At 33.3% G+C, this 9191-nt stretch overlaps 2 long non-coding RNA genes across 2 annotated transcripts; one reads left to right on the top strand and one right to left on the bottom strand.

The window, feature by feature from the left end:
• Window positions 1-2202: 2202 nt before the first annotated feature.
• On the top strand, window positions 2203-3625 carry LOC128515922 (uncharacterized). The gene is made up of 3 exons (XR_008356717.1): window positions 2203-2321; window positions 3057-3129; window positions 3529-3625. It is a non-coding gene; the product is annotated as an uncharacterized LOC128515922 (long non-coding RNA).
• A 2923-nt stretch (window positions 3626-6548) lies between these two features.
• On the bottom strand, window positions 6549-7971 carry LOC128515920 (uncharacterized). The gene is made up of 3 exons (XR_008356716.1): window positions 7853-7971; window positions 7045-7117; window positions 6549-6645 (listed from the first exon to the last, which is right to left on the bottom strand). It is a non-coding gene; the product is annotated as an uncharacterized LOC128515920 (long non-coding RNA).
• Window positions 7972-9191: the final 1220 nt, after the last annotated feature.

The raw sequence follows: 9191 nt of genomic DNA, 5'->3' as shown, positions 1-9191 counted from the left end.
CTATGTGCAAATGTAACATCACCTATAATAAAGTTTTGACTTGAATACTGTTTGATTTCCGTTACCTTTCAGTTTGTAATAACCTGCTAATGCTTATAATTTCACAAATGACAATTTTTTGTTCTTTATAAAAATGAAAAGTTTGGAAACTCTGTTGTGCATAATAATTTGGAGCATGCATTTGAGTGCATTTTGAGTGTTTTATTTTTTTGAAATACTGTTCTCACTTGGCAGTTTGTTCAAAAACCTTTCAATTGTACTCTAATAGTTGATGACTGGAAAATTACAATGACTGCAATTCATATAGGTAATTTAAAAAATCTAAGAAAAATATGTTTTGCATAATAATTTGGAACCCAGTGTATCTAAGTGGAGGATTGCGTTTGTCTCTGTACCAGTGGCACTACCGTGTCAGTGTGATTGCTGTGCTAAGAACAGTCCATCACTCAGATATCCCCTCGGCGGCGGTCCGTTTCCACTGATGGACAGAGTTTAGGGTGGTTGAGAGATTATACACGGTAGCAGATGGGCTACAGTGAGTAATTGGATTCCTTCAAAGTGCACCCATATGGCTAATTAGTGTAGCTAGAAGGTAGATACAGTTGTAATAAATTCTGTGGCAATTCTGTTTATAAACACCTGCCTTCTACTTAAATTAAACGCAACTCGACTGCATGATTGTGCACGGGTTATTGAATCTTTTATATCATGATAAACTAAACCAGACACTAACGCCTTATTGCATGAGATTAAACAGAATACGCATTTTAAACAGTATGGGATTATGAAAAATGGATGTTTCAAGCACAGATTAAAAAAGAAATCATGCGTAAGTAATATTTCAGGGTAATGTGTGAAAGTTTAATATCACAGCACTTTATACTGTAGGAGTATAAAGAGATCGCATAAATCCAGTCTTTGAGAATTGGTTTACAAGCAAAACAGATGGCTGGTTTCCATTTTTCCTCTGATGATGCTTTAGTGAAATGCTTTTCGATTCATTCATGAGCATGGGTTGAACTGAAACGTCCTAGGCTGAATCTCTAACAGGTGAATTAGTTAACAGATTTTAATTATACACTTTACATGTCTGATTTGGACATGCAGTAGCTTAATGCTTAATTCACTTTGTCATTTTTAGATGTTCAGAAGGGGCTTCAGAGTGCATGTGTTCGTCCCCTCTTTTTTCCATTTTTTTCAATAGTGAAGGTTTTGATTCCGTTAGATTTCCTCCCTAATGTGACCTCATATATGAATATACCCTCCTCTCCCCGCTTATTGCTCAGCTCTAGGAGATGTGTTTTAGCAGTAGCTCATTTACACAGACACTGAAACGGCACATTTAAACGAGAAGCAAAATAAAGAGAGCTTGAGGTATGAAATGCATCATCTGAGAGGTATTTCAGCTGGAGCATTGACACGCATTTTGGGAAAGCTCTGCCATCTGTGTTAACTGGTTATAGAAATGGTAAAATATGGGTCCTTGTAATATGTATAAGTTGGTTTATACTGTGAAGATGGAAAAGTCCAGTATGTACGGTGGCCCAGAAGGGCAAATCATCTTTCCCGTATATGTGTGTGTTTTTTCCCTTGTAAGTGTGTTTTTTTTTTCCTTGAAAATGTCCGCTTTTTCCCTTATAAATGTGTTTTTTTCCCTTGAAAATGTCCGCTTTTTCCCTTATAAATGTGTTTTTTTCCCTTGAAAATGTCCGCTTTTTCCCTTATAAATGTCGTTTTTCCCTTATAAATGTGTTTTTTTTTTCCATTGAAAATGTGCGCTTTTTCCCTTATAAATGTCGTTTTTTACCTTATAAATGTGTTTTTTTTTCTTGAAAATGTCCGCTTTTTCCCTTATAAATGTCATTTTTTTCCCTTATAAATGTTTTTTTTTTCCATTGAAAATGTCCGCTTTTTCCCTTATAAATGTCGTTTTTTCCCTTATAAATGTGTTTTTTTTTTATTGAAAATGTCCGCTTTTTCCCTTATAAAAGTAGTTTTTTCCCTTATAAATGTGTTTTTTTTCCATTAAAAATGTCCGCTTTTTCCCGTGTAACTGTGCGCTTTTTCCCGTGTAAATGTCTGCTCTTTACCGTTTGTGCGCAACTACTTCTTTCCCGTGTGAGAACTCTTTCTCCAGTATTTTGCAAGCTAAAAGCTAAAGCTAGTGCGCAAAGGACTATGGGAGTGGGGTCAAAACGCAACTGAACACGGAACCTTTCCCGGATATCAGCTCCAGGAGTTAACATCATGGAGTATACAGTGAATTATAGCGTGATAAAGTTATAATTTTCACTAAATTTTCAACTGCACACAATTACCAGGTAATGTTTAATATATAAAATTAATCAGATTTTTACTGTTTTAGGCACTAATGATAACTTTGTAGCAGTGTTAATACTATTGGAGTGTTTGGGGGAAATGCCGAGCCGAGTGTAAATGGCAGTGATTAAAAGGAATATTATCTCATTTAGACCATTAAACACTGATGTAAACCATCAGCTCCATGGCATCTCTGTAATATACATCCACATATGGATTTATAAGCAAGCTAATATCACTATGCTAACCGCTAGCGCTTAGCATGGGGAAACTAGCTTGTTTATTAATATATATTAGTTTAATAGTGTATTTGGACACATATACGTGATGTAAACAGTTAGCTCTATTGTTTGTGTAAAATGCCTGTCCAAATATGAATCTATAAGCATATATTTATGCTAAGCGCTAGCTTACTAAAAGAGCTAAGATAGCAGCAACTATTGCTAATTATCCCTGAGCTGCTCCTGTTACGTGCTAAATGTTACAGATGGTTAACGAATTGTTGTATGTAGTTTATTGGAGCTCCTGAGTGCCATATAATGTATACTGCTGTATAATGTAGTGGTTTTATCATAGCTAGAGATCTTCTGAATAGTTAGTTATGTGCTTACACAATGTATGTAACAGTCAAGAAAAGGGGCTTTTGTTCAGGTTCTATCTATTCTAGTCATTAAAGTCATTAAATATATGTTTATACTCCTTATAATATGTATGATTGTGTGTTTTTCTTCTCACAGTGAACTGTGTGTAAATCATCAACTGCCTGTGTATCAGCTGATTTCTACACCAGCTTTACATCCTGAGCAGAAGGTGAGTGCTCTGAAGTATTTACCTCTCTTTTCAAGAACACCACTGAGCACATCTTAATCAGGGGACAGGGACACATTTCTCTTCATGAACATGTGTGTGTTAATGAATGGTGAAGATGGGGCCAAATTTTGCAGCAATCCTTAATAGCAAAACCAAATAATTGGTTTTAATACACAGCATTACTAAAAGCTTGCATTCTATGAAATTTTGTGTGCGTGCCTGCCTGCGTGTGTCAAACTGATGTCATATGATGTCAAACATCATGAAGTGATATTAACTTGCTTATAAACCCATATGTGGATGTATATTACAGAGATGCCATGGAGCTGCATAGTAACACCATGAAGTCTTTTTACTAGACACTTATAATAACATGTCTTTATTTCTCCCCTGTTGTAGATTGTCGTGGAGAGGACGGACCCTTGATGCTCTGCCTTTTTGCACCAACAATACATACATGTATTTTATTAATTTGTAAATAAAGTCTTTAATATAATTTTATAGTTGAGTATTTATTTCTAGTTTGCTTATTATTTAGCAAAACAGTTAAAGTGCATGTAAAGCATTGCTGCAAATGACACTGAATAGAATCAGATGTTACTCCACTCTGTGTGAGGGTACAGGCTTATATACAGTATGTGATTTTAGCATCAATAATGTTTTTCTACTAACTAAAGCATGCTGCCTTGGAGATATTAGTGACATCTCTGTTTCAGTTCGAACAACATATTCCATAATATTTATGAATACATTAATCCCATATGTTCAGCAGTTAAAACAGAGGTTCTTAAACATTTTACAGCGAAGGACTCCTTCAACTGTAAAACAAACACCTCTGCATACATTTACTTATAGTGCATTTCCAAAATTACATTTTTATGTTATTCAAAAAGTAAAACCTTTTGTTTTCATTTAAATGATTAATGATTAAATGATCCATGAAAATCAAAAATCTAGTATGTCAAAATATTAGAATATTTCACTTCGATCATGGGGAAGACTGCTGACCTAACAAGTTGTCCAGAAGATGATCATCTACACCTTCCAGAAGGAGTGTAGGCCCTTAAGGTCAAACTTTACCACCAACTATTTCACTGACCATGTTGTTGCTTGATTTGCCAGCCATCTCACCTGACCTTAGGTTTCATGGGAAAGATGAGCTGAAATCTGAGATAAATTTCAAGCTGAATGCTTCAAGTGTGATCTGCAAACATAACCAGGGTGTCATGTTTAACAGCTTAATGCAATGGGTTACATAAAAACACCAACTATTTGAAAATATGTAGGCTTATGAATAGTGGCAACGTATATCTACTGTATGCACAGTGAATGTATGTTCAAGAATAAGAGTATCATAAATTGACCAATAATTAAAATACACATGTAAACAATGAGTGTCATTTGAAATGCCGTTTATCTAAAAAAATTAGAATATTGTGCAAAAGTGTTTAAGTTTTAAAATTATTGGGGGGGAAACACATTCACAAGGGAAACGTCATACACATAGAAAAAAAAATCATAGAGCACAATAAAAAAATTATATATTCACAAGGAAAGAAATTACACTAACAAGGGAAAAATAATGCACTTACAAGGGAAAAATAATGCACTAACAAGGGAAAAATAATACATTCACAAGGGAAAATGTATATACTTATAGGTGAAAAATAATACATTTACAAGGGAAAAATTTATATACTTATAGGTGAAAAATAATACACATTTACAAGGGAAAAATTATATACCTACAAGGGAAAAATTCCCCCTTGATAATATATGCTGTTTCCCTTGTAAATGTGTTTTTTTCCCTTGTAAGTGTGTGCTTTTTCCCTTGAAAATGTATGCTTTTTCCATTATAAATGTCATTTTTCCCCTAAAAATGTATGCTTTTTTTTCTTATAAATGTGTTTTTTACCCTTGTAAATGTGTGCCTTTTCCCTTGTAAATGTTTACTTTTTCCCGTGTACGTATATTATTTTTTTCTTGTATATGTGTGCTTTTTCACGTGTACTTATATTACCTTTTCACCTTGAAAATGTGTACTTTTTCCCATGTAAGTATATTATTTTTCCCTGGTGAATATAGTATTTTTCCCTTGTAAATGTGTATAATTTTTCCCTCGTAAATGTATTATTTTTCACCTATAAGTATATAAATTTTTCCCTTGTAAATGTATTATTTTTCACCTATAAGTATATAAATTTTTCCCTTGTAAATGTATTATTTTTCACCTATAAGTATATACATTTTCCCTTGTGAATGTATTATTTTTCCCTTGTTAGTGCATTATTTTTCCCTTGTAAGTGCATTATTTTTCCCTTGTTAGTGTATTATTTTTTCCTTGTAAATGTATAATTTTTTTCCTTGTGAATATATAATTTTTTTATTGTGCTCTATGTTTTTTTTTTTTATGTGTATGATGTTTCCCTTGTGAATGTGTTTCCCCCCCAATAATTTTAAAACTTAAACACTTTTGCACAATATTCTAATTTTTTTAGATAAACAGCATTTCAAATGACACTCATTGTTTACATGTGTATTTTAATTATTGGTCAATTTATGATACTCTTATTCTTGAACATACATTCACTGTGCATACAGTAGATATACGTTGCCACTATTCATAAGCCTACATATTTTCAAATAGTTGGTGTTTTTATGTAACCCATTGCATTAAGCTGTTAAACATGACACCCTGGTTATGTTTGCAGATCACACTTGAAGCATTCAGCTTGAAATTTATCTCAGATTTCAGCTCATCTTTCCCATGAAACCTAAGGTCAGGTGAGATGGCTGGCAAATCAAGCAACAACATGGTCAGTGAAATAGTTGGTGGTAAAGTTTGACCTTAAGGGCCTACACTCCTTCTGGAAGGTGTAGATGATCATCTTCTGGACAACTTGTTAGGTCAGCAGTCTTCCCCATGATCGAAGTGAAATATTCTAATATTTTGACATACTAGATTTTTGATTTTCATGGATCATTTAATCATTAATCATTTAAATGAAAACAAAAGGTTTTACTTTTTGAATAACATAAAAATGTAATTTTGGAAATGCACTATAAGTAAATGTATGCAGAGGTGTTTGTTTTACAGTTGAAGGAGTCCTTCGCTGTAAAATGTTTAAGAACCTCTGTTTTAACTGCTGAACATATGGGATTAATGTATTCATAAATATTATGGAATATGTTGTTCGAACTGAAACAGAGATGTCACTAATATCTCCAAGGCAGCATGCTTTAGTTAGTAGAAAAACATTATTGATGCTAAAATCACATACTGTATATAAGCCTGTACCCTCACACAGAGTGGAGTAACATCTGATTCTATTCAGTGTCATTTGCAGCAATGCTTTACATGCACTTTAACTGTTTTGCTAAATAATAAGCAAACTAGAAATAAATACTCAACTATAAAATTATATTAAAGACTTTATTTACAAATTAATAAAATACATGTATGTATTGTTGGTGCAAAAAGGCAGAGCATCAAGGGTCCGTCCTCTCCACGACAATCTACAACAGGGGAGAAATAAAGACATGTTATTATAAGTGTCTAGTAAAAAGACTTCATGGTGTTACTATGCAGCTCCATGGCATCTCTGTAATATACATCCACATATGGGTTTATAAGCAAGTTAATATCACTTCATGATGTTTGACATCATATGACATCAGTTTGACACACGCAGGCAGGCACGCACACAAAATTTCATAGAATGCAAGCTTTTAGTAATGCTGTGTATTAAAACCAATTATTTGGTTTTGCTATTAAGGATTGCTGCAAAATTTGGCCCCATCTTCACCATTCATTAACACACACATGTTCATGAAGAGAAATGTGTCCCTGTCCCCTGATTAAGATGTGCTCAGTGGTGTTCTTGAAAAGAGAGGTAAATACTTCAGAGCACTCACCTTCTGCTCAGGATGTAAAGCTGGTGTAGAAATCAGCTGATACACAGGCAGTTGATGATTTACACACAGTTCACTGTGAGAAGAAAAACACACAATCATACATATTATAAGGAGTATAAACATATATTTAATGACTTTAATGACTAGAATAGATAGAACCTGAACAAAAGCCCCTTTTCTTGACTGTTACATACATTGTGTAAGCACATAACTAACTATTCAGAAGATCTCTAGCTATGATAAAACCACTACATTATACAGCAGTATACATTATATGGCACTCAGGAGCTCCAATAAACTACATACAACAATTCGTTAACCATCTGTAACATTTAGCACGTAACAGGAGCAGCTCAGGGATAATTAGCAATAGTTGCTGCTATCTTAGCTCTTTTAGTAAGCTAGCGCTTAGCATAAATATATGCTTATAGATTCATATTTGGACAGGCATTTTACACAAACAATAGAGCTAACTGTTTACATCACGTATATGTGTCCAAATACACTATTAAACTAATATATATTAATAAACAAGCTAGTTTCCCCATGCTAAGCGCTAGCGGTTAGCATAGTGATATTAGCTTGCTTATAAATCCATATGTGGATGTATATTACAGAGATGCCATGGAGCTGATGGTTTACATCAGTGTTTAATGGTCTAAATGAGATAATATTCCTTTTAATCACTGCCATTTACACTCGGCTCGGCATTTCCCCCAAACACTCCAATAGTATTAACACTGCTACAAAGTTATCATTAGTGCCTAAAACAGTAAAAATCTGATTAATTTTATATATTAAACATTACCTGGTAATTGTGTGCAGTTGAAAATTTAGTGAAAATTATAACTTTATCACGCTATAATTCACTGTATACTCCATGATGTTAACTCCTGGAGCTGATATCCGGGAAAGGTTCCGTGTTCAGTTGCGTTTTGACCCCACTCCCATAGTCCTTTGCGCACTAGCTTTAGCTTTTAGCTTGCAAAATACTGGAGAAAGAGTTCTCACACGGGAAAGAAGTAGTTGCGCACAAACGGTAAAGAGCAGACATTTACACGGGAAAAAGCGCACAGTTACACGGGAAAAAGCGGACATTTTTAATGGAAAAAAAACACATTTATAAGGGAAAAAACTACTTTTATAAGGGAAAAAGCGGACATTTTCAATAAAAAAAAAACACATTTATAAGGGAAAAAACGACATTTATAAGGGAAAAAGCGGACATTTTCAATGGAAAAAAAAAACATTTATAAGGGAAAAAAATGACATTTATAAGGGAAAAAGCGGACATTTTCAAGAAAAAAAAACACATTTATAAGGTAAAAAACGACATTTATAAGGGAAAAAGCGCACATTTTCAATGGAAAAAAAAAACACATTTATAAGGGAAAAACGACATTTATAAGGGAAAAAGCGGACATTTTCAAGGGAAAAAAACACATTTATAAGGGAAAAAGCGGACATTTTCAAGGAAAAAAAAAAAAACACACTTACAAGGGAAAAAACACACACATATACGGGAAAGATGATTTGCCCTTCTGGGCCACCGTAAGTATGAGCTTAAACCAGGGTACATTGGTTTAAACTAGTTCAACCTTTTTCCATCAGTAATTTAGTCTGGTTTAAAACAAATATTGAGCATTAACATTTATGACATTTCACTTTGATTAAAAAAGCAGTGATCACCCATGCACATTATTTGCTTTATATAAAATCTGGACAATGGCATAAAAGGTGAAAGTAAAATCCTTTATGTGAACGGATGATGCTGATACATAAAAGTTGATCCACAGATAAAAGTATAGGACAGTCAAGCCAAGTGTGTTTAGATTTGGATAAAAAAATAAAATAAGAACACAGTGAGGGTTACAAAATCTTTTATTTGAACAATTGTCTGATGTCCACCAGATGGCAGTATAGATCCATAAGCAAGAAAAGTATACCTTCATATACTACTAATAAAAATTGTTTAAGTAAAGCTGTTTATATTTAACTATTTTAAATATAATTAATTTAAAGAAAAAGATTTAAATATAATCTTTAAAAAATTATATCCAACTTTCTGTCACAGTGCTTTGAATGCTCTAAACGTATAATAGTCATATCTTAGTGTCTCATTAATGATCATTGATTTGATGAATCAT

The sequence above is a fragment of the Clarias gariepinus genome, chromosome 28 (assembly GCF_024256425.1).
Source record: "Clarias gariepinus isolate MV-2021 ecotype Netherlands chromosome 28, CGAR_prim_01v2, whole genome shotgun sequence".
NCBI lineage: Eukaryota > Metazoa > Chordata > Actinopteri > Siluriformes > Clariidae > Clarias > Clarias gariepinus.
Note: the sequence above shows the minus strand (reverse complement) of the source record. Positions and strands in the feature narration are given on the sequence as shown.